At 42.0% G+C, this 26181-nt stretch overlaps 1 pseudogene; it reads left to right on the top strand.

The window, feature by feature from the left end:
• The first annotated feature begins 3198 nt into the window (after positions 1 to 3198).
• LOC120987229 lies at positions 3199 to 25560 on the top strand (annotated as a pseudogene).
• The last annotated feature ends 621 nt before the right edge of the window (positions 25561 to 26181 follow it).

Below are 26181 nucleotides of genomic sequence, written 5' to 3'. Positions count from 1 at the left end.
CCTTTTTCTGAAATTCATTTTTTTTTTTGGAAGATTGTCTTATGTAGGGTCTCATTTATTTTGGGATGAGATGGTTTGATTGGTACCATTTTGGGTACATACATCCTTTTTTGATTGCTTGGTATTACACTTTTTGTGAGGCAAGGAAACAAAACCTTTGGCGTTCACCTGTCCGGATGGATGATGTGATATTTTTATAGAGCCAGTCGATATTGGCGCAGCGATACCTAATGTCTACTTTTCTCCCCCCCCCCCCCTTTATCTTTTACAATATTATATAACTTAATTGTGGGAAATGGATGTTGGGGCTTAAGCCACATCCTGCAGCACTTTCATATACCTTGTGTTTAGGGGCCTTTGTTAGATCCCTTGCTGCTACTATGTTAGCCCCATTTACAGGACAAATCGTCAATAACAAATGTAGCATTAAATGTCTCAAAGGTATTGTATGACCTTATGGGGGGTCACAAAGTATAAAAAATTAAAGAGTTTTTATAAAAATACGTTTGTAAAAAATAGACAATTTTGGTATCGCTGTCTATAACAACAAGCTCTATAAAATATTACATAATCTCATGGAGAACACCATAAAAATTGAAACGGTGTCAAACTTTTTTTTTTTTTTTCTCTCACCTTGCCTTACAACAAGTGTAATAGCGAGCACTCAAAGTACTATGCACCCCAAAATGATACCAATGAAAGTGTCACCTTATCCTGCAAAAAAAGCCCCACACAAGACGAACACCAGAAGAATGGCAACACAAAAATTTTTTTTTTTTTATTAAATATTAAAATGTTGTGTAAAACTGAAAAAAATTAGTCCTTCATGATCTGCTGTATAAAAATATCACACAATCTATATTATCAGGTGATGATATAGATCGTGTGATATTTTTATACAGCAGATTATGAAGGACTAATTTTTTTACAGTTTTACACAACATTTTAATATTTAATAAAAAAATAATTTGTGTTGCCATTCTTCTGGTTTTCAAAACAAAACAAAACACTTCGCCTTCCAAAAAACATAATATCAAGTTATCAGTCTTATATATCCCAAGATGCCCCACAAAAGTCAAGCCCTCAGACACCTACGTTGCCAGAAAATAAAAATGTTATGGATGTTGGTATTTGAGAATGAAAGATACTTTTTTAATAAAGTGATTTTATGATGCAAAAGTAGTAAAACATGAGAAAATATACATTTTGGTATTGTCATAATCGTATCAACCCATAGAACAAAGTTACTATAGCATATGTGCCCACATTGTGAACCCCATAAAAAATTATAATAAACACTGATGGGATTGCAATTTTTGCCCACCTCACCTCCCAAAAAATCAAAATGAAAAATGGCCAAATTGTACCCCAAAATGGTGCCAATAGAAACTACAGTTTGTCGCACAAAAAAAATAAGCCCCCGCATAGCTCGATCAACAAAAAATTCAAGTTGTTTTGGCTGTTAAAAACCATTTCAGCAAATTACATCTAAGAAAATCTAGATGCCTCTCCTTCCATTCTGAGTCCTGCTGTATACCCCAAACAGCAGTTTACAACCACATATGGATCCCGCCATATTCAGGAAAAAATGAGTCCTAAATGTGGGGTGCATTTTCTCCTTTTGGAAGTGAGAATCTTATCCAATGGCTTGGATAAGTAAAAGCATTTCAAAGTTATTACGGCATCAAGGGACGCATGTCAGATTTGCACAATTAGGCTCTGTCAGGAGGAAGGCCCAGTCTGGAAGTGATTAAGTATAAAATGTAGATTGTAAGCTCTAGCAAGCAGGGCCCTCATTCCTCTAATTATTGACTTGCTTGTTGCTATGCTATTTATGACTGTACATGAACCCCCTAATTGTAAAGCGTTGTGGAATGTTAGTGCTATATTAATAAAGACTATTAGTAAAATGCTAAAATATATGTGAAAAAAAAAGTTAAGGCTCAGGCTACATATATTCTACATTGGCTTTTTTATTATTTACCATTTTATTTTTATAATGAACAGTTTATTATTTCACATAAAATCATTGTTCCTGATGGATAGATGTGTGATAGGAAACTAACAATTCACTTTTAAAACATTATGGCAGCATTACTGAAAAATACTATGTTTTATTAGCTGTTTCGTTTGAACAGGTACTTTTATGTCACCTAATGACTTGCTTCATTTACATAATAGAAGTGTCTATTGTGGCCTTCACCTTTTGTTGAATTTACATAGATGAAAGGTCAAAGGTGTTAACATGGAGACCTTTGATCCATAGATATATAAGTTAGAGAACCCTCAAGACCTCACTTCATTCTTAAGTTCTGAGCAGACATTACAGAATACCTGTGCACAGATGTCTTGGTTGACCTCCATTCTACACTTCATATTCATATCCATGGCTCTCAGAATGCCTTCTTTTCTAATAGGGAAACTAACTAGGATTCCTCTTCAACATTCAAACCTTGGTTTAAAGAATTCATCCAGTCTACATAGGACAGACTCCCTGAACATGAAGTACTCTCCTTTCATGATGCAGCTCTATCAGGCCCTCATCATAAGGAATGACAGACCTATCCAGCCTGGAACACTGTTCTTCAAGATTCTGACACCGTTCTAAGCCTCTGCCAAAAGTAAGTCTTTATTGATTTATATTATGATAATTGTCATATGTTTAATTATTCCTGTTTTTTGTATAAGACATTGTAGACAACTAGAGCTGAGCATTTTATGTCTTAGAATTGCTACCCTATAGAGATGTTCATTCACTTATAATGTATATAAATATAACATGTATTGTATTTGGCAAAATTAGCTATAATGTAGCACAGTTGTTGTCCTTAATTTTCTTTTGTTTCTAGGTTGCACTCAACTCACATATCATTGAGTGTTATCCTTTTGATATATCTTCCCTCACAAGCAACAATTAAATACAGTTGGCAGAGTTGAGGATGTAGCTTTCTTCTACTGCAAGAAACCATGATGTGACCCTTGATCTATCACAGTGAAGAAGGCAAAAGATCTTTTTAGGGTCAATGAAAGTTGACCTTTAATAGTGAAAGCAGATTGACTTTGAAGACGGTCAATATCACCAGAATGATGGTCTTATTTCCATCAAGAAAAAAATTCTAATAATCAAAAAGACATGAACAAGGGAACATCCAAGAATGGTTGAGGAAACCTGTGTACAGAAGTTTCAAGTGAATTGTGTTGGTGGTTTTTACCAAGGACACTCCTACTAACCTCCATGGATATCCCAGCCTCATCCAGACAGTCGAGCCGTCTAAATATGTGATGTCCCCAGTTTCTGGTATTAAGACACTTGGGAAAGGAAGAAATGTAATGCATGGCATAATCATGGCCAACTTTCCCACCAAACCTATTGAAGACGGAAGACCCTTGTGTAGAAAAGTGGATATGATTGTGGAATTTAAATAGATTAGATGGGGAGACCAGATAATCTATCCCAAGAAGTTCAATGCATACAGATGTTAAGAAGTCTGTCCCATCCCTCTGAGTGAGATCTTCAAGCCAACCAACCATGCTTATATTAAGGTAAGAGTTATTATTTTTCTATTTCTCCAGTCGTCTCCATGACAGCACAAACTGAGATTGCCTTCCTCTGATAGGACAGGAAAAAGCACAGAGGTTAAAAACCCCACCCCACCCCTCATCGCCAGTGTTTTATCTGTCCTGTCAAGGAAGGAATGCCAGAGGTGCTGGGAGCTCTTCTGGGTTCCCTAGTCCTTTTTTCTTTTCGGTTTTTTACCTTTTTTCTTGCCCTGCTATGGCGGGGTGTCATCTGTTAGACCGGAGGTCAGGTCCGGCGTCCGGCTTCCCCCCCCCCCCCCCCCCCTTCCCCTCCAGGCGCGGTCTATGCCCGGGTCACCCTTATTCAGGGTGATCCCAGCGAAGTTCCCTCTGCTGCGGCCCAGGCGGGCTTGAAGTAGGGCGGCTGGAGCGACGCTATGACGCGCTTCCCTCCAGTCGCTGGGTGATGACGCCGGGAGGCGTGGCAAGCGCCGCGGCCGGCGCCAAATTCAAAAGGACGCCGATTCGGACCGCTTTGAGGCCTCCAGAGTCGTCCTACCTGCTGATGGCAACTCAAGTGGACGGGAGCTGAGAAGATGAGCGCCCCTACCACCACTGGCTCGGGTCCTGAGCCCCCTACCACTCTGGGTGGTGTGAGTAGCCTGCTGGCACCTTTTCATATTGCATATTTGCTCTGCAGTGGTTGACCCTTTCCTCCCTTGTGTGTTACAGGGAGAAAAGGAGTCTACCTCCTCTGTTAAATCCAGACTCTCTGAAAGAGTAGTTAAGACCCTCTTACTCAGTAGGAAGTCCAACACCTCCAAAGCGTACCTCAAGGTTTGGAGAAAGTTCGCCTCCTGGGGGGGGGGGGGGGGGGCAGGTTCAACCAGTCCACCCCTAATATCCCTCTTATCCTGGAATTCCTCCAGGATGGGTTGGATTTGGGTCTTTCTCCTAACACATTGCGAGTTCAGGTGTCAGCCTTGGGGGCCCTCCTATAATACCAGCCTTTATGAGGTTCCCTGGGTAGCAAAATTCCTGAAAGCGGCAGATCGACTAAATCCCTGAGTCAGGAATATGGTCGCACCGTGGAACCTCAACACTGTCCTTTTTAGGGCTGTCGGATGTTCCGTTTGAGCCTCTTCTCTCCCTATCAAGTGGCTCACTCTGAAAACCATATTCCTAGTGGCCATATCCTCCGCACGGAGGGTTTGCGAGCTCCAGGCTCTGTCCATACAGGAACCCTTCCTCAAGGTGCTAGACGACAAGCTCGTTTTCAAATTAGACCCCTGTTTTCTCCCCAAAGTGGTCTCCTTTCATAGGTCGCAAGATATAGTTATCCCGTCTTTGTTTCCTAACCCTAAAGACTAGCAGGAATCTAGATTCCACAATTTAGACGTTAGGCGTTCAGTTCTTCATTACTTACACGCCAGAGGAGTGGCGTATCGACTAATTTATTTATCCAGTTTGCAGGTCCAAATAGGGGTAAGAAGGCAGCTAAGAGCTCTATCCCGCTGGATTAGATGCACCATCTCCGAGGCCTATAAAGCCTCCGGTAAGTAGGCTCCTCCATCCCTTAGAGCCCACTCAGTTAGATCGGTCTCCACTTCTTGGGCTGAGAGAGCCTCTGCTTCGTTAGAACAGATCTGCAGGGCAGTTACCTGGAAGAGGGCCCACACTTTCACCAAGCATTATAGGGTGGATGTGTTTGCTGACGAGGACGTGGCCTTTGGACGTAAAGTCCTAGGTGCTGTAGTCTCCCCCCCCCAAGTTACTTTGTTAGTTCTCAGTTTGTGCTGTCATGGAGACGACTGGGGAAATGAGTATTACACTCACCGGTAATCCGGTTTCCTGGAAGTCTCCATGACAGCACAACTTTGTCCCGCCCTTGTTTTTCTTTGTCAATAGACTATTTTGACTAGTTTTATGTTCTACCCCTTGTCCTAGTCCTGTTATAATACACTAGCGATGAGGGGTGGGGGTGGGGTTTTTAACCTCTGTGTGCTTTTTCCTGTCCTATCAGAGGAAGGCAATCTCAGTTTGTGCTGTCATGGAGACTTCCAGGAAACCAGATTACCGGTGAGTGTAATACTCATATATTAACTTTACTGCTACATTTAGCCTTTCATGATAAATTACCATTTCTTGAGAAATAATATATTTTTGTATTCTGTTTTAGAGTTTGAAGTTGTACAATCCAGACAGTTGGTTGTTCCTCATGTATCCCAGTAAAGATGAGAGCACTATCTATGCCGATTGTATGAAGAAGGAAAGGTGGTCTTGAAGCACCATGAAGATATGATTGTTGAAGACTGTGGATGTCATTGCGAGGACTTAAAGGGAACCTGTCACCGAGATTTTGTGTATAGAGCTGAGGACATGGGTTGCTAGATGGCCGCTAGCACATCCGCAATACCCAGTCCCCATAGCTCTCTGTGCTTTTATTGTGTAAAAAAAAACGATTTGATACATATGCAAATTAACATAAAAGAGTCATATCTTACTTGTGTGACTCATATTTTCAAGCTCTGACTGATCTCAGGTTCATTTGCATATCTATCAAATCGGTTTTTTTTACACCATAAAAGCACACAGAGCTATGGGGACTGGGTATTGCGGATGTGCTAGCGGCCATCTAATAACCCATGTCCACAGCTCTATACACAAAATCCCGGTGACAGGTTCCCTTTAACAGACTTACAACTTGCCATAGTTGCTATAATTGAAATATGTATTAACCTATAGTGGTCTTACAAGAGACCTTCCAGGCATCCAGAAAGAAATGCTTTAGAGTGTAGCACTAGACAGGAAGGTTGTAACTATAGGGGATGGGGAAGCTGCAGTCTACCTAAAAGGCACCTTTATCCCATATGAGAAGACCAAAGATGCATGGTGTTTGGGGACCATATAAAAGATTGTCTAGCAATAAAGCAAATATTTGTTTTCTAAATATCCATACACATTTCTAAGGATGGAGATAGAGATAGATAGAGATATATATATATATATATATATATTTATATTGTGAGAGGTATAATAAAAAATAATTATTTGCAATTCTGTCTTGTGTGGGGTGTTTTTTTTGGATGTCTATTTGTATTGGAGAAGTACAATCAGTCTGCACCATTGCATTTACAAAAGCGATGAGCTCCGACCTATTCATTGTGTAAAATGTTTAAAGGAAGTGATTTGCAACCTATCCAGCATATATGGTATACACCAACCCATAAATGTCTCAAATTTGAGCATATTATCTAAGCTGCCCTTGCCAGGCATATGCACTGCTCCACTTGCTCTTTCCCAGTAGCCCAGACCTATAGGCCTTGGCTGGACACGGAGTTCTGTCTTTTTCAGTGGCAGACCATAACCTGTTTTTTCCAGCAAGGCCATTCTCCTCTGTCCTTAGGGCACACAAGCTTCTTCTCTCTGGCTCTTAAAGGGCCACCACACACCCCCTATAGGTACCCAAGGCACCTTTTACTTTATGGGATGGCACCTTAGCAATAGGTTATTTAGTTTGCTAGTTCCCTGCAAATGTGTGCTGTTTTTGTTTGTCTGCCCATGTACCAATTTCTGCCCGTTTACTGCATTCTGACCCTCTGCTGCCTGACTTCTGTATAGACCTTCACTGCATGCCCTAATCTTGGACTGCCCTGACTACAGATTTGCCTGATCCCTTGCTGTTCCACACCTGTATCTCTGAAGCATGTGGATCAGATGTCAACAACACGAAGCCCATTGCAGTCTTTAATTAATTTTGGAAAATTATCTAAAGTGGTGATATGCAACCAAATAGGTGGGTTCCACGTCTGGTGATAACACCTGTCAGACATTTATGGTACATACTGTTGATACCCTGTAAGTATCTCAAATTAGAGCATTCCTTTAAAGAGGTTGTCTCATCTTAAACATTGGTAGCATGATTTGCTAGGATATACCACCAATGTCAGATCAGTGTGAATCCCATATCTCCAGAATTGAACCTCCTGAAGTGATCGGAGAGCAGCTTCACATGCGCAACCATCCTCCATACATTTCTGTAGGACTGCCACCTCTGCTTCACTTTCGGGAGCAACTTTTGCGATTAGATTCACTTCAGAGTTTGGACTCCCACCTATCTGACTTTGATGGCATATCATTGTGCAAGGTGTTAATGTTTTATGGGAGCTATAGTGACTGAGTTAACCACCTCAGCCCCCAGTGCTTAAACACCCTGAAAGACCAGGCCACTTTTTACACTTCTGACCTACACTACTTTCACCGTTTATTGCTCGGTCATGCAACTTACCACCCAAATGAATTTTACCTCCTTTTCTTCTCACTAATAGAGCTTTCATTTGGTGGTATTTCATTGCTGCTGACATTTTTACTTTTTTTGTTATTAATCGAAATTTAACGATTTTTTTGCAAAAAAATGACATTTTTCACTTTCAGTTGTAAAATTTTGCAAAAAAAACGACATCCATATAGAAATTTTGCTCTAAATTTATAGTTCTACATGTCTTTGATAAAAAAAAAATGTTTGGGTAAAAAAAAAATGGTTTGGGTAAAAGTTATAGCGTTTACAAACTATGGTACAAAAATGTGAATTTCCGCTTTTTGAAGCAGCTCTGACTTTCTGAGCACCTGTCATGTTTCCTGAGGTTCTACAATGCCCAGACAGTACAAACACCCCACAAATGACCCCATTTCTGAAAGTACACACCCTAAGGTATTCGCTGATGGGCATAGTGAGTTCATAGAACTTTTTATTTTTTGTCACAAGTTAGCGGAAAATGATGATTATTTTTTTTTTTTTTTTTTTCCTTACAAAGTCTCATATTCCACTAACTTGTGACAAAAAATAAAAACTTCTATGAACTCACTATGCCCATCAGCGAATACCTTGGGGTCTCTTCTTTCCAAAATGGGGTCACTTGTGGGGTAGTTATACTGCCCTGGCATTCTAGGGGCCCAAATGTGTGGTAAGGAGTTTGAAATCAAATTCTGTAAAAAATGACCTGTGAAATCCGAAAGGTGCTCTTTGGAATATGGGCCCCTTTGCCCACCTAGGCTGCAAAAAAGTGTCACACATCTGGTATCTCCGTACTCAGGAGAAGGTGGGGAATGTGTTTTGGGGTGTCATTTTATATATACCCATGCTGGGTGAGAGAAATATCTTGGCAAAAGACAACTTTTCCCATTTTTTTATACAAAGTTGTCATTTGACCAAGATATTTATCTCACCCAGCATGGGTATATGTAAAAAGACACCCCAAAACACATTCCTCAACTTCTCCTGAGTACGGGGATACCAGATGTGTGACACTTTTTTGCAGCCTAGGTGGGCAAAGGGGCCCATATTCCAAAGAGCACCTTTCGGATTTCACTCCTCATTTTTTCCTGAATTTGATTTCAAACTCCTTACCACACATTTGGGCCCCTAGAATACCAGGGCAGTATAACTACCCCACAAGTGACCCCATTTTGGAAAGAAGACACCCCAAGGTATTCCGTGAGGGGCATGGCGAGTTCCTAGAATTTTTTATTTTTTGTCACAAGTTAGTGGAAAATGATGATTTTTTTTTTTTTTTTTTTTTCATACAAAGTCTCATATTCCACAAACTTGTGACAAAAAATAAAAACTTCCATGAACTCACTATGCCCATCAGCGAATACCTTGGGGTCTCTTCTTTCCAAAATGGGGTCACTTGTGTGGTAGTTATACTGCCCTGGCATTCTAGGGGCCCAAATGTGTGGTAAGTAGGTAAATGACCTGTGAAATCCGAAAGGTGCTCTTTGGAATGTGGGCCCCTTTGCCCACCTAGGCTGCAAAAAAGTGTCACACATCTGGTATCCCCGTATTCAGGAGAAGTTGAGGAATGTGTTTTGGGGTGTCTTTTTACATATACCCATGCTGGGTGAGATAAATATCTTGGTCAAATGCCAACTTTGTATAAAAAAATGGGAAAAGTTGTCTTTTGCCAAGATATTTCTCTCACCCAGCATGGGTATATGTAAAATGACACCCCAAAACACATTCCCCAACTTCTCCCGATTACGGAGATACCAGATGTGTGACACTTTTTTGCAGCCGAGGTGGGCAAAGGGGCCCATATTCAAAAGAGCACCTTTCGGATTTCACAGGTCATTTTTTACAGAATTTGATTTCAAACTCCTTACCACACATTTGGGCCCCTAGAATGCCAGGGCAGTATAACTACCCCACAAGTGACCCCATTTTGGAAAGAAGAGACCCCAAGGTATTCGCTGATGGGCAAAGTGAGTTCATGGAAGTTTTTATTTTTTGTCACAAGTTAGTGGAATATGAGACTTTGTATGAAAAAAAAAAAAAAAAAAAAAATAAGCATTTTCCACTAACTTGTGACAAAAAATAAAAAATTCTAGGAACTCGCCATGCCCCTCACAGAATACCTTGGGGTGTCTTCTTTCCAAAATGGGGTCACTTGTGGGGTAGTTATACTGCCCTGGCATTTTCCAGGGGCCCTAATGTGTGGTAAGTAGGTAAATGACCTGTGAAATCCTAAAGGTGCTCTTTGGAATATGGGCCCCTTTGCCCACCTAGGCTGCAAAAAAGTGTCACACATCTGGTATCGCCGTATTCAGGAGAAGTTGGGGAATGTGTTTTGGGGTGTCATTTTACATATACCCATGCTGGGTGAGAGAAATATCTTGGCAAAAGACAACTTTTCCCATTTTTTTATACAAAGTTGGCATTTGACCAAGATATTTCTCTCACCCAGCATGGGTATATGTAAAATGACACCCCAAAACACATTCCCCAACTTCTCCTGAGTACGGCGATACCAGATGTGTGACACTTTTTTGCAGCCTAGATGCGCAAAGGTGCCCAAATTCCTTTTAGGAGGGCATTTTTAGACATTTGGATACCAGACTTCTTCTCACGCTTTGGGGCCCCTAGAATGCCAGGGCAGTATAAATACCCCACATGTGACCCCATTTTGGAAAGAAGACACCCCAAGGTATTCAATGAGGGGCATGGCGAGTTCATAGAAATTTTTTTTTTTTTGGCACAAGTTAGCGGAAATTGATATTTTTAATTTTTTTCTCACAAAGTCTCCCGTTCCGCTAACTTGGGACAAAAATTTCAATCTTTCATGGACTCAATATGCCCCTCACGGAATACCTGGGGGTGTCTTCTTTCCGAAATGGGGTCACATGTGGGGTATTTATACTGCCCTGGCATTCTAGGGGCCCTAAAGCGTGAGAAGAAGTCTGGAATATAAATGTCTAAAAAATTTTACGCATTTGGATTCCGTGAGGGGTATGGTGAGTTCATGTGAGATTTTATTTTTTGACACAAGTTAGTGGAATATGAGACTTTGTAAGAAAAAAAAAAAAAAATTCTGCTAACTTGGGCCAAAAAAATATCTGAATGGAGCCTTACAGAGGGGTGATCAATGACAGGGGGGTGATCAATGACAGGGGGGTGATCAATGACAGGGGGGTGATCAATGACAGGGGGGTGATCAGGGAGTCTATATGGGGTGATAACCACAGTCATTGATCACGCCCGTGTAAGGCTTCATTCAGACGTCCGGATGCGTTTTGCGGATCCGATCCATCTATCAGTGCATCCGTAAAAATCATGCGGACATCTGAATGGAGCTTTACAGGGGGGTAATCAATGACAGGGGGGTGATCAGGGAGTCTATATGGGGTGATCACCACAGTCATTGATCATGCCCCTGTAAGGCTTCATTCAGACGTCCGGATGCGTTTTGCGGATCGGATCCATCTATCAGTGCATCCGTAAAAATCATGCGGACATCTGAATGGAGCTTTACAGGGGGGTAATCAATGACAGGGGGGTGATCACCACAGTCATTGATCATGCCCCTGTAAGGCTTCATTCAGACGACCGGATGCGTTTTGCGGATCCGATCCATGTATCAGTGCATCCGTAAAAATCATGCGGACATCTGAATGGAGCTTTACAGGGGGGTAATCAATGACAGGGGGGTGATCAATGACAGGGGGGTGATCAGGGAGTCTATATGGGGTGATCACCACAGTCATTGATCATGCCCCTGTAAGGCTTCATTCAGACGTCCGGATGCGTTTTGCGGATCGGATCCATCTATCAGTGCATCCGTAAAAATCATGCGGACATCTGAATGGAGCTTTACAGGGGGGTAATCAATGACAGGGGGGTGATCACCACAGTCATTGATCATGCCCCTGTAAGGCTTCATTCAGACGACCGGATGCGTTTTGCGGATCCGATCCATGTATCAGTGCATCCGTAAAAATCATGCGGACATCTGAATGGAGCTTTACAGGGGGTGATCAATGACAGGGGTGTAATCAATGACAGGGGGGTGATCAGGGAGTCTATATGGGGTGATAACCACAGTCATTGATCATGCCCCTGTAAGGCTTCATTCAGACGTCCGGATGCGTTTTGCGGATCCGATCCATCTATCAGTGCATCCGTAAAAATCATGCGGACATCTGAATGGAGCTTTACAGGGGGGTAATCAATGACAGGGGGGTAATCAATGACAGGGGGGTGATCAGGGAGTCTATATGGGGTGATCACCACAGTCATTGATCATGCCCCTGTAAGGCTTCATTCAGACGTCCGGATGCGTTTTGCGGATCCGATCCATCTATCAGTGCATCCGTAAAAATCATGCGGACATCTGAATGGAGCTTTACAGGGGGGTAATCAATGACAGGGGGGTGATCACCACAGTCATTGATCATGCCCCTGTAAGGCTTCATTCAGACGACCGGATGCGTTTTGCGGATCCGATCCATGTATCAGTGCATCCGTAAAAATCATGCGGACATCTGAATGGAGCTTTACAGGGGGGTAATCAATGACAGGGGGGTGATCAGGGAGTCTATATGGGGTGATCACCACAGTCATTGATCATGCCCCTGTAAGGCTTCATTCAGACGTCCGGATGCGTTTTGCGGATCCGATCCATCTATCAGTGGATCCGTAAAAATCATGCGGACGTCTGAATGGAGCTTTACAGGGGGTTGATCAATGACAGGGGGGTAATCAATGACAGGGGGGTGATCAGGGAGTCTATATGGGGTGATCAGGGGTGATTAGGGGTGATCAGGGGCTAATAAGGGGTTAATAAGTGATGGGGGGGGGTGTAGTGTAGTGTAGTGGTGCTTGGTGCTACTTTACTGAGCTACCTGTGTCCTCTGGTGGTCGATCCAAACAAAGGGGACCACCAGAGGACCAGGTAGCAGGTATATTAGACGCTGTTATCAAAACAGCGTCTAATATACCTGTTAGGGGTTAAAAAAAACACATCTCCAGCCTGCCAGCGAACGATCGCCGCTGGCAGGCTGGAGATCAACTCTCTTACCTTCCGTTCCTGTGAGCGCGCGCGCCTGTGTGCGCGCGTTCACAGGAAATCTCGCGTCTCGCGAGATGACGCGTATATGCGTGACTGTGCGCAGCGCTGCCACCTCCGGAACGCGATCCTGCGTTAGGCGGTCCGGAGGTGGTTAATGGGAACATATTATTCATAGAACAATAGTCTCCCAGAAAAGATAAAGTACAGTCCATCCCTTAAGTGCTTGAAGTTAGACAAGCTACATATAAGGCCTAATCTGTGTGGATAGTGTTGGTATCCTGTATCTAAGAGTATAACAGAGCTGTCTTCTGTCATTAATACCCTACCTTCTAGTGAAGAGATGACTCTGCTGACCCTGTCCCAGTCTATATTGTAAATCTAAAATTTTCTGTCATAGGAAAACTAGCTTGTTGTGTTTACTCCAGGGGCCAGTGTAAGCCCTTCTGTTTACATGCATAATATGCCATTGGCAGTCTAATTCTATACTGTAACTATGAGATGGGGAAACGGCTCTCATTGTCTGAACACTTTGTGTAAATTAAGTTAAATATCTGGACTGACATTCTGCTGTTTGGCCACAAGATGCCGCTGTTTCCTAAACACAGCTAACAGACTGCATATTTTTCCATATTCATGAGAGGTGGGGTTACAAAGCCTGGAGAGGAAGAGATGGAGCATCCATCTTGGGAGAGCTTGGAAGAGGATCCAGGAGCTGTGTGTGTGATGAAGATACATCGACCTCCAGGTGTGGGAGCACCCTTCGGTGACCAAACCTACAGCCCAGTGAAGCTGATCGTGTCCAAGGCCTGATCCTGCCCAGAGGAATGAAGATTGCTTCCAGGAACACTGATGAGAGATAAGGAGCAAAATAACATACACTACTGTACCGCATGCTTGTAGGAGAAGCTTTTGTTGAGGTCACAGCCACCAGCGGAGGCAGAGCAGATCTGTGTCGGTAAGGCTGATCGTCCACGCACTTCATCAGTGTTGTCACCTAGAATTCTAGAGGCTGAGACCAGGCCTGTAGTTAGTTAGTTAGATGGAGTTTCTGTTTGTGTCCGGCCACAAGTGTTGCTACTGTTCATGGCAAGGACTCCAGAAATTAAAGTGTCATTTCACACTGGAGAGCTGATAAACTTCCCCACAAACTCAAGCCAGGCTGGCATTTTGGCTCAGAAGGGATACTCGGGCACATGCTACAAGACCAGTTATGGGAGGGGGAATACTGTAGAGCATTGTAAGCTGCTGTGCTGCTCCGCAGGCAAGCCGGTACCACACACCCATACAGTTGTTCTTGATTTTTAGGGTAATAACAGATACGATGTGGATGTTTAGTTGTGCCCACCAGTAGGTAATTTACCGCACTTTCCTCCAGCATCCATTGGAGGGCACCACGCTGTGCAGCACAAGGGTCTCTGCCTTCGGGCTGGGTGTATGTAAATTTATTGTATGTTCCCAGCATTTGTGGTTGTGTTCATTGCCTCGTTTAAGTAAAATACTGTTTTGGCAAAAGCTAGTGGTGGAGTTGCTTTCCTCGTTCGTGACTTCACTGTATCCTGGGGAGCCCACACGGTACACGGCTTACATAACAAGGCAGTGAAATAATCAGTTCCCTGTCGCTAAAAGTCCTTTACTGAGCAATGAGGGGGACATTTATTATGGGAGATTTTTTAAAGTCCGTTTTGTAGGAGTCTTCAAATTTGACCTAAATTTATCAAATTTCCCAAGATATTTGATAAATTTGGTGTATATTTAGAACTAATATTTCTTTGAGATTTTTATCTCCACTTTCTACACCACCCCTTCACTAGAGTAAGATTTAAAAAATTCATAGTTAAGGTAGATTTATTAACAGGATTGTCCGCTTTTTACTATTGATGGCCTATCCTCATGATAGATCATCAATATCAGAATGACGGGGGTACGACAGCTGGCACCCCCGTCGATCAGCTGTTTAAAAAGAAAGCAGCAATTATATGAGCGCTGCCTTCTCTGCTCTGTTTACTTGCTCAACACAGCAACTGCAGTGGCGAGCAGTGTAATTACAAGTATGGGTCTCCATTCACTTCTTTGGGATAGCTCCATCTGTTCAAGTGAATAGGACAGCGCCATGCCATAGAAGTGAATGGGGACGTTGTACTGGTATTTACACTACTCGTTGCTGCGAGCAGGTAAACAGAGCAAATAAGGCAGCACTTGTGCTTTCTTTCCAAACAGCTGATGTGTCTAACCCCTACCGATCTGACATTGATGACCTATGCTGAGGATAGGTCATCAGTAGTAAAAGGCTGACAACCCCTTTAAATCAACTGGACAAACTAGTTTCAAAACTTGAGTCCGTGGAGTAGAAATTCAAAATGTCTTAATGTGTGTAAAAATAGTCCCAAAAAGTCTAAAACCCCCTAAAAATTATATAATTGTAAATTGATACCTAGATTAAAAGGTAATAATTAAAGTGAAAGAACCACTAAACATACCCAAAAATAACCTTGTAACACATTCCACCAGTGCTTCTTTCTCTTTAATTATTACCCTTTAATGTATTAAGCAAATTAGCAAAGTAGTCATTCATATACTGTCTATCTATGATTATTGAAAATGTCCTCTGACTATTCACTAATATAGGTTCTATACAGTATGTTCATTGTCAGAATAGGTTTCTGTCTTGCAGACATGAGATATACTTTTGTTATAGTAACAGGTATTTATCTCCCCTAATGACTCCTTCCATTAGCATAATTTAGAAGTCCATTTGGTCATTGACTTTGTCAGTCTTTTGAGGTTGTGTAGACCAGTGTTTCCCAACCAGTGTGCCTCCAGCTGTTGCAAAACTACAACTCCCAGCATGCCCGAAAAGCCTTTGGCTGTGCGGGCATGCTGGGAGTTGTAGTTTTGCAACAGCTGGAGGCACACTGGTTGGGAAACACTGGTGTAGACGAAAGTTCAAAAGTGTGAACATAGAAGCTTTTGATCCAACCATATAATTTGTAGGAAAATCTTCAAGACTTGGTTTAGTAATAGAAATGTTCTAAGCCATATTTCCTGAGACACAGAAAGGGAACCCAGAGAAGATATCTACAGATATGTCTTCATCTCATACTTTAAAATATTCTTAATGGTCATAAGTATGTTTTCCTCTTGACAAGGAAGAGAATCTAATATTCCTCTTTAGTACCTACCTAATGAAGTAATCATTCCATTAATTCCTCATGGACAAATGTACTCAACTTACAGTACAGACCAAAAGTTTGGAAACACCTTCTCATTCAAAGAGTTTTCTTTATTTTCATGACTATGAAGGCATCAAAACTATGAATTAACACATGTGGAATTATATACATAACAAACAAGTGTGAAACAACTGAAAATATGTCATATTCTAGGTTCTTCAAAGTAGCCACCTTTTGCTTTGATTACTGCTTTGCATACTCTTGGCATTCTCCTGATGAGCTTCAAGAGGTAGTCCCCTGAAATGGTCTTCCAACAGTCTTGAAGGAGTTCCCAGAGATGCTTAGCACTTGTTGGCCCTTTTGCCTTCACTCTGCGGTCCAGCTCACCCCAAACCATCTCGATTGGGTTCAGGTCCAGTGACTGTGGAGGCCAGGTCATCTGGCGCAGCACCCCATCACTCTCCTTCATGGTCAAATAGCACTTACTTTCAAAGTTTTCCCAATTTTTCGGCTGACTGACTGACCTTCATTTCTTATAGTAATGATGGCCACTCGTTTTTCTTTACTTAGCTGCTTTTTTCTTGCCATAATACAAATTCTAACAGTCTATTCAGTAGGACTATCGGCTGTGTATCCACCTGACTTCTCCTCAACGCAACTGATGGTCCCAACTCCATTTATAAGGCAAGAAATCCCACTTATTCAACCTGACAGGGCACACCTGTAAAGTGAAAACCATTTCAGGGGACTACCTCTTGAAGCTCATTAAGAGAATGCCAAGAGTATGCAAAGCAGTAATCAAAGCAAAAGGTGGCTATTTTGAAGAACCTAGAATATGACATATTTTCAGTTGTTTCACACTTGTTTGTTATGTATATAATTCCACATGTGTTAATTCATAGTTTTGATGCCTTCAGTGTGAATCTACAATTTTCATAGTCATGAAAATAAAGAAAACTCTTTGAATGAGAAGGTGTGTCCAAACTTTTGGTCTGTACTGTATATGAAATACCCTCCATGTACCGTATAATACATTTTATACATGACTCTCATTATGGCGGATGAGACAGATCTTTCCATCTTGGAACACTGGAGAATTCTTGACAAAGTGGTGTGGTTTACACAGATCTCACACGGCCATATAGCAAAATTTTTAACCACTTTCCTCCGATCCTCGTAAGATTTCTGACAAATTTATTTAAATTAAGTTGAGAAAAATTATTTAAAATCCCTGGCTCCACCTCACTGACTGAGTTCTGTGTAGGAGAAAGTGGATCCTGAACACCATATTTCTCCATCTATTTATAACACACAACTGTCATAAATATTAGGGGGAGCTCAGCAAGTAGGAAGTTTCTGTTTCTTCAAAAACCTATCATACAGGTCAACACCACAAACACGCTTCTATTACCATAAACAGATCATTTGTCACCTCAATTTGAAGTTATTGTCTGAACTTTGATAAACGATCCTAAGTGTGAAAATTGGATAGTCAAAACAATAAGGGCTATTAGATGAAGCACATATTATATTGAAGACTATCAGAGTCTAAGACTTTTTCCCTCCCTTATCCTCTACAGGACCAAAACTTTTGGGCACCAACTTTTTCTATCTTATGCGAGACCTTCTATTCCTTCTACTTAAAGGGAGCCTCTCACCTCCAAAATCAGTTTCAAAGTAAGCATGCTGCCATGTAGAGTGTGTGCCCTGAAACATAACCATGTCTTACTTGTTAAAATCCGGTCCTCTAATCCTGAGAAATGCTTCTTTTGTAGGTGATGGATCCCCTTTAAGGAACTGTAATCCTCTACCTCAACAATATTTCAGCCTTTAATCTAGCTTAACGTCAACCACCAATGCCATCATATGTGTAGGTCCACGCTCATCTGATTTCCCACAATAAATTTGCAGCAAATTGCGGGACAACTGATTGGTTACAGTACTTCAGCAGAATCACGTTACTCTGTAACATTCTAGAACATCTAAGTGTGTGACATCCCTATGTTTGGGACGTTGAAGAGAAGGCACTCATCGAGATTTAAGCTTAGATATAATCTCAGCTGAACCCACCAATTTCCCAACTTTTCTCTGACAGCAGATGTCGAGTGAAATGAAGATTGGGCAGTCGGCTTTCAACTGCCTGAACCTTTTTGTTTTTGAGGAGATAAGGCATTGCCAGACAGTGTCAGACTGGGGTTCATTGGGCCCACCAGAGAGAATTATTTCCTGGGTCCAACCCCGAGATCATTAATAAAGTGTAATAAGTTTTGAATACAAGTGATTATCCTGGACCTTTTGGGGCCTACTACTGCATCACAGTTTGGGCACACCGGAGGATCCTCTGGTATTTTGGTGGGCCAGTCCAACACTATTACCATGCTTTTACCCATAGCTAGATAGAGTGAGAGAAAAAAAAAAAAAAAAAAGACGAGAGAAGCCGCGTGGTGCCTGCTGTTTCATAAGCGCGTACTTCCTGGTGTGCTCTGGCTCCCCCCGGTGGGGATCAGGGGAGCTGGAGAGTGTTAGCAGCAGCCCCTGTCCTCCTGTGTGACAGGAGGCAGCTGCTGAGTATTTTCTATGGAGCCTTTGTCTGTAGCAGGACTCCATAGAAATACAGTAAAATGCTCATAAACTCCAATGCTAATTGCATTGGAGTCTATTAGAAAAGCAATCCAATGGTTGCTTGTTATTATAGTTCCCTATGGGAACTATAAAAAGTGAAAGATAAAATGTTTTTATGAATTAAAAAAAAAAAGATAAAAATTTAAATCACCCCCTATCCCCAAAATGAAAAAAAAGAGTAAAAAAAAAAACATCATAGGTTTCCCGGTGTGCAAAAATGCCCATACTATTAAAATAAATGGCTGATTCGTTGTTTTTTTTGTCGCTTCTCCTCCCACAAAAAATTTAATGAATCAAAGTCATACATGCAAAATATTATCACTGAAAAGTATTTACATAGTGTTTTTACATAGCTCCGCATACATAAATGCAAAAAAGTTATAAGGGTCAGAATATGGAGAATAAAAGAAAAAAATTATTTTCAAGTTTTTTTGGTTTTGTTTTTTTTTCAGTTTAAAAACGCAATAAAAAATAAACATATATGGTATTGCTAGATTCATACTGACCTGGAGAATGAAAGTAAGTGGTTAGTTTTATGGTATAGGGAACGCCGTAAAAACAAAACCTTTAAAGAAACTATTCTGGGGGGCGTGGCTAGGCTGCCGAACGAGATGGCCGCTTGAGTGAAGAGCTCCTGCACCTCAGCGACTGTAATCTTGCCTGCCCATCTCAAATCATACCGAGGTGGCATCTAACTGCTCCCAAAGATACACAACTCCCCCGCTGACACTATGGGGAAAACAAAGAAGCACCTACAGAGACTGCAGGACGGTAACCTGGAGAGCTACTTCGACTGGGGAAAATTCAAAGATGGCGCCGATGGAATAGACAAGGCTGCACTGGGATCCCCTATCAGCACAATTTCGCCGGCTCTCACAGCTCGTTCACCCTCTCCACCGGACATATCCGACAGCACTAACCTGCTACATGAGTCGCCTCCGTCGCTCCCACCGACACCAGAGGAGGCCAGAGCTCCAGGGCAAGCTCCGTATGGGATCCAAAATTGCGCCCGTCCTCCGGCGCAGCGGGACCAGCTGCTTAGATTCCCTCATCCCCAGCTGACTACAGTGCATACCGGAGGCCAACCACAGCTAAGTGAGTACGCCTCTCTCAACACTGTACCCCTAGATCCCTTCCAATTGCTTCCCACCTCTGATAAACCTGTCACTGAGGACTCTCTCAAAACTATGCTACTAGCCCTGAAATCCTCCCTGCAGACAGATATTGCGGGATTGATAAATCCTCTCTCTGCCAGACTGCAGACAACAGAGGACAAGATACAGCATGTGGAAACGAAAATGGGTGACTTTGCAACATCCCAAAATGCTATCATTGACGCCCATAATGCCCTGGCCGATGAGCTGGAAGCTGTCAAGCTAAAAATGGCGGACCTGGAAGATCGTTAACAACGTAAAATTTAGGGGTATTCCTGAAGACGTTGCCCCCCAGGAACTGCAAACCTATCTAAAAGGTCTAATAAGGGCACTTTTACCACAGATTCCAACACCTGATATGATTATTGACAGGGCCCACAGACTTCCTAAACCTCCACATCTTGGCCCTAACATCCCGCGTGACACTTTAGCGCGCATCCACTTCTTTCATACTAAAGAGGCACACATGGCTGCAGCACGAAATAAAACCCCAATACCTGCTCCATACCAGAAAGTCAAACTTTACACAGACCTTTCTATGGTCACCCTCCGCCGATGCAGAGCACTACTGCCTATCACGACTGCCCTCCGAGACAATGATTTCCCCTACAAGTGGGGTTATCCCCTGAAGATTCTCATCCGCAAAAACGGACAAACACACGCTATCAAGACCCTGGAAGAAGGGAAACAACTACTCCATCTCTGGCAGATTCCATTGTCCTCAAGTAACGCGGACGCTGACCCCACCTCCTTAGCTCCTGCTATCTCCTTTTAATATCATGGGTCTTAAGATCATGTCCCTTAATGTTAAAAGCCTTAACTGCCCTTAGAAAAGGTCTTACATGTGGAAAGAAGCTCTAACTGCTAATGTTGATGTTTTGTGTATACAGGAAACCCATTTACTGCAAGCAGACGCCGATAGAGTACATCACCGTCTGTTTCCCACTATCCTGCATTCACACTGTGACAAGAAAAAGAGAGGTACCCTAATCGCTGTCAAGAACACTGTTGCCTACACTCCCATTAGGACCAAAATTGACCCACAAGGTCGCTACATTATTCTAGTTTGTTCCATCAACAACATTACATACACATTGGTTAACCTATACGCCCCTAACTCCCACCAGTTGGCTTTTTTACATAAACTTATGCGCAATGTGAATAAACTCAAACAGGGGAAGGTAATCCTCTGCCGGGATTTCAACACCATCTTACAGCCTGCTATTGACTCCACATCCCCCACAAGGCGACCAGATGAAGGGGTTGCTTCCTTCTTGCATTCTGAAGGCCTTACGGACGTATGGAGAGCTCAGCATAGCCTAGAAAGGGACTTTACCTTTTTTTCCCCAATACATCTGTCATATTCACGAATAGACATGTTTGTGGTAGACCACTCCTCCCTACTCCACACACTTTCCACTGACATTGGCCTTATTAAATGGTCAGATCACGCCCCGATCACCATCACCCTTGAGGAGCAGTTTCAATCACCAAGAGCCCCTATTTGGAGGAATAATAAATTTCTCTTCAATAACCCGAAGCATGTATTGGAACTTTCCGCACACTTAAATGAATACTTTCACTTTAACAGCGGATCAGTTTCAAACTAATTTGTCTTGTGGCAAGCCCACAAAGCGTACATACGGGGCTCTTTAATTAAACTGAAATCCACTGTAAGGAAACTTAGAGAACGAGAGATTACACAAACCCTAGAGCACATTGCTAATCTGGAGGCAATAAACAGACCCGCTCCAACCCCTCAGTGTTCCAATGAATTTGGGGTAGCACGGAATAAGCTTAGTAGCCTGCTACTCCAAAACTACCATAAATCCCTCCTAAGGCTTCATTCTAAATATTATTCCCAGGGCAACAAAGCGGGCAGACTCTTGGCGCAACAACTAAAAGCTCAACAGTCAAAGTCCAAAATACCACATCTGTCACACCCCACAACTAAAGCAAAATTGATAGATCCCCGAGACATTGCCAACCAATTTAAAATGTACTATCAAACACTCTACAACCTAAAAGATAGCACCCCTCTACCTGAAACTTACTCTACTTTAGTGGAGAAATTCCTCTCACAGGCGTCCCTCCCCACTCTCACCCAACCACAATTGCAGTCCCTCAATGCACCATTTTCAATCACAGAAATCAAAAAGGTAATTACATCACTCCCTATGGGCAAATCCCCAGGTCCCGATGGACTCTCTAATGAATACTTTCGCCAATTTCAACCTGTTCTTGCTCCCTACATGCTGGAAATGTTTAATGCAGTACAAGAGGGACACTCTTTCCCACCGGACATGTTGGAAGCATTAATAGTCACTATCCCAAAACCTGGCAAAGTACCAGACACACCCCAGAATTTCCGGCCTATCTCACTGCTTAATTCCGACATAATTTTTTTTGCCAAGATCATTGCCAATAGATTAGCTCCACTTCTCCCTTCACTGATCCACCCTGACCAAACTGGATTTGTGACTGGTCGACAAACATCTGATAACACTAGATGGATTGTAGACTTGTTTAATTACGCTGAAATGCATAATCTCCCAATGCTTGCGATCACATTAGATGCAGAAAAAGCGTTTGATCGCCTGCACTGGGATTACACATTTTCTACTCTCCGTCATATGGGCTTTTCGGGACAAATACTATAGGCTATTCACAGCTTATACTCTTCTCCCTCCGTGAAAAGTCTGGGTTAACGGAGTAGTGTCAGATCCATTTGGAATTACTAACGGATCTAGACAGGGATGTCCCCTATCACCTTTATTGTTTATTCTGGCACTGGAACCCTTGGCACAGACCATAAGGAACTCACCTTCGATAGCTGGAGTGGAAATAGGAGGAAGATCCCATAAAATCACACTCTATGCAGACGATATCATCCTCACACTAACTGACCCTATCAACTCTCTAGACACCGCCCTCAAAACGATCTCACATTACGGATCCCTTTCCTACTATAAGATTAACAACACTAAATCTCAAGCTCTCTCCATTAACATACCGCCGACAGAAGTAGCCTCTTTAAAATCCTTCCATGATCTGGACTGATCAGAGTTCCTATACCTGGGAGTTAAGATTACTTCGCCTTGCTCCCTACTTTATAGTAGAAACTACCACCCCCTTCTAGCCACCATGTTGAATGACTTTAACAGCTTCTCTATGAAAGCATTGTCCTGGGTGGGTAGAGTAGCATCTTTACAAATGATGACCCTCCCCAAGCTTATATATATATTTCGTGCCCTCCCAATCCCGGTCCCTACTACATTTTTCAAAAAATCACAGACGATTCTGGGTAAGTACATCTGGGGACCAACCAAACCCAGAGTAGCACGGGCATTATTGTCCAAGAAAAAACATGCTGGGGGACTAGGCCTCCCTGATATTAAGGACTACTTCCGAGCAATAGCACTCTCCTTTGCCTGGGAATGGTGGACCCCAGATGACACAAAAGCCTGCATCCAGATCGAATCACACACAATAAAACACACCACTTTAAAAGACTACTTGATCCATTTGTTGTGGAACCCATCCCAGCCACATTGTGACCTACTAACGATAAAACATGTTAGCAACCTATGGTCCACAATTCACAGAACACAGAAAGACTCACACTCCGCCCTCCTACCACAAGCCACTATAAGAACACTGGAACTAAACATCCCTGACATTAACCTGACAAATTGGCGAGGAAAAGGGATCACTTCCATATCTCAAATCATGTCAGACGGCCGACTCCTCCCCTTTGACTCACTTCACCGCTTATTCACATTGCCGCATACAGAATTCTATAACTACCTGAGAATCCGACACTTTATTGCAAAAATTACGCAATCTCCACCCCCAATAAACTCTGACATATTGAGACTATTTCAATTCCCGTCCCTCTTTAAAAAACACACCACGCGATATGTGTATGACATATTAGGAGATAAAGCCACTTTCACCAAAACTTTACCCATTAAAAAATGGGAACTAGAGTTAGGGAAGTCCTTCTTAGATGAGGACTGGGTTCTAGCTATCAGATTCCTGGTTTCTAACTTCAAATGCGTCACCCACTACGAAGCGGGGCTGAAAACCCTCCTACATTGGTACTTTACTCCACAGAGATTGAATACAATCTACCCCTCGTCCTCCCCCCATTGCTGGAGAGGATGCGGCGCTAGAGGCTCCCTACTTCACATTCTGTGGGCATGCCCCATACTCACCCCCTACTGGCACAATGTCTTTGACTTAATTTCTGGGATATCAGCCCAGATTATAGAACCTCTTCCTGAATTGGCTCTCTTGCTCTTGGGTATACACAACATCCCCCCAGCACGCAGGAACGTTGTGGGACATATCCTACTCAGCTCTAAGCTGATTATTACACGTCACTGGAAGCAACTAGCTTCACCAACCATAGCTGAGGTCATACAAGAGGTCAACACGTCATGCAGGTATGAAAACTCAATGCCACCCACGATTATCTCCCTCAAATCCAGGCAACTCACTTGGGCTCCATGGTTCCATAACCCCAACTATTCCCCCTGAATTACAGAGATACTCCACCTACCTAGGACAAGAGTGGAATAACGGAAATCAGATAGGCACTCGCCACTCAACTATGTTAGATTACGACCGCTATTACCTCACTTCCCCTCTTTACCTCCCCATCCTTACCCCTTACTGTTATGGTCTATTTGTTACGGATCTTATTATACCCTACTCTTACTATGCAAATTACCTATGTATAATGTCGCTCTATAAGTAAGCCTATTGCATAGGCATATATTGTTGTACATCAAAATACTACGGTATATGGCTTTTTCTTTTTGTCCCACTAAAACGCCAATAAAAACGATTTACTCTAAAGAAACTATTCTGGTATTGTGTTTTTTCCAATTTCACGCCATTTGTAATTGGTTTCCCGCTTCCCACCACATTGTATGCAACAGTCAACAGTGCCACTAGAAAGGGCATCTTGTCCCTCAAAAAACAAGTCCCTCATACAGCTATGTAAAGAGAAAAAATAAATAAGTTATGGCTTTGGGAGGGCTGGGAGTTAAAAAAGGGAAAATTTAAAAAAAGGAAATTTGCCTGGTCATGAAAAGGTTAATATAATACACTGCTTTTAAAAAATGTGCCCCATTGTGTTAAGAGGCCTTATTTCGGTCAATGGCTGCCATAGCACCCCATCCTTATCAAACGGTCAAATTACAGAGGCATCATTGGGCTTTAGGGATTAAATAGGCACAGCAGACATTATTTCTAATACTGGCCAGATATATCGTTTTAAAATGATAGATAGATAAACCATTAATGGGTATATAGATAAATAAAAAAGATGAGATAGAAGACAGATAAATACGGTATTGTAAATCACAGGACAAAAACATTTCAGTAAAATTATACTGTAGGTGTTACTGTAACATCCACCCCTCTGGGATGAAACTATATAAAAATATATTACTTGAAGTGAAAGATCAAAGTTTTCTATAAGTGTTAGTAAGACACAATACACTATGTGCAGGTACACACTGATCAAGAAATTACAGTTTCTTGATCAAATATATATATATATATATATATATATATATTTTTTTTTAGAGTTTGTTGAAGTTGTACAATCCATACACAGTTGGTTGTTCCTTGTGTAGCCCAGTGAAGATGAGCCGATTATCAATGTTGATGTATGAAGAAGGAAAGGTGGTCTTGAAGCACCATGAAGATATGATTGTTGAAGAATGTGGATGTCATTGAGAGGACATAACAGGAATTTTATACTTGCCATAGTTGCTGTAATTGATATATGTTTTAACCTGTAGTGGTCTTACAAGAGACCTTCCAGGCATCCACATAGAAATGCTTTCAAGTGTAGCACTAGACAGCAAGGTTATAACTATATATCCCATATGAGAAGACCAAAGCTATCAAAGATCCGTGATGTTTGGGGACCATATAAGAGATTGTGCCTAAAGAAAAAAAACTAAAGAAATGAAGCAAATATTCTCTAAATATGAATTCACATTCCTAAGATAATATTTATATACATAATTATGTAGATATATTGATGATTGTGAGAGGTGTAATAAAAATGTTTTATTTGCGATTCTGTCTTGTAGCCTCGTCCCAAAGCAAAAACACACATGTATTAGAGAAGTACAATCAGTCTGCACCATTGTATTTACAAAACCGATAAGCTCAGGCTATAAATAAGCGAAATGATTCTACAGAATAAATTTGTCAAATGAGCAGGGCTGTTAGAATACATTTGTCCAATCAGCAGGGCTTCTTCAATTCTGTAGAATCATTTTGCTCATCTCTAGTATCAACCAATACATAATGTAAAATGATTAAAATACCGTATTTTTCGCCCTATAA

This window comes from Bufo bufo, chromosome 1 (assembly GCF_905171765.1).
Source record: "Bufo bufo chromosome 1, aBufBuf1.1, whole genome shotgun sequence".
Lineage (NCBI taxonomy): Eukaryota > Metazoa > Chordata > Amphibia > Anura > Bufonidae > Bufo > Bufo bufo.
Note: the sequence above shows the minus strand (reverse complement) of the source record. Positions and strands in the feature narration are given on the sequence as shown.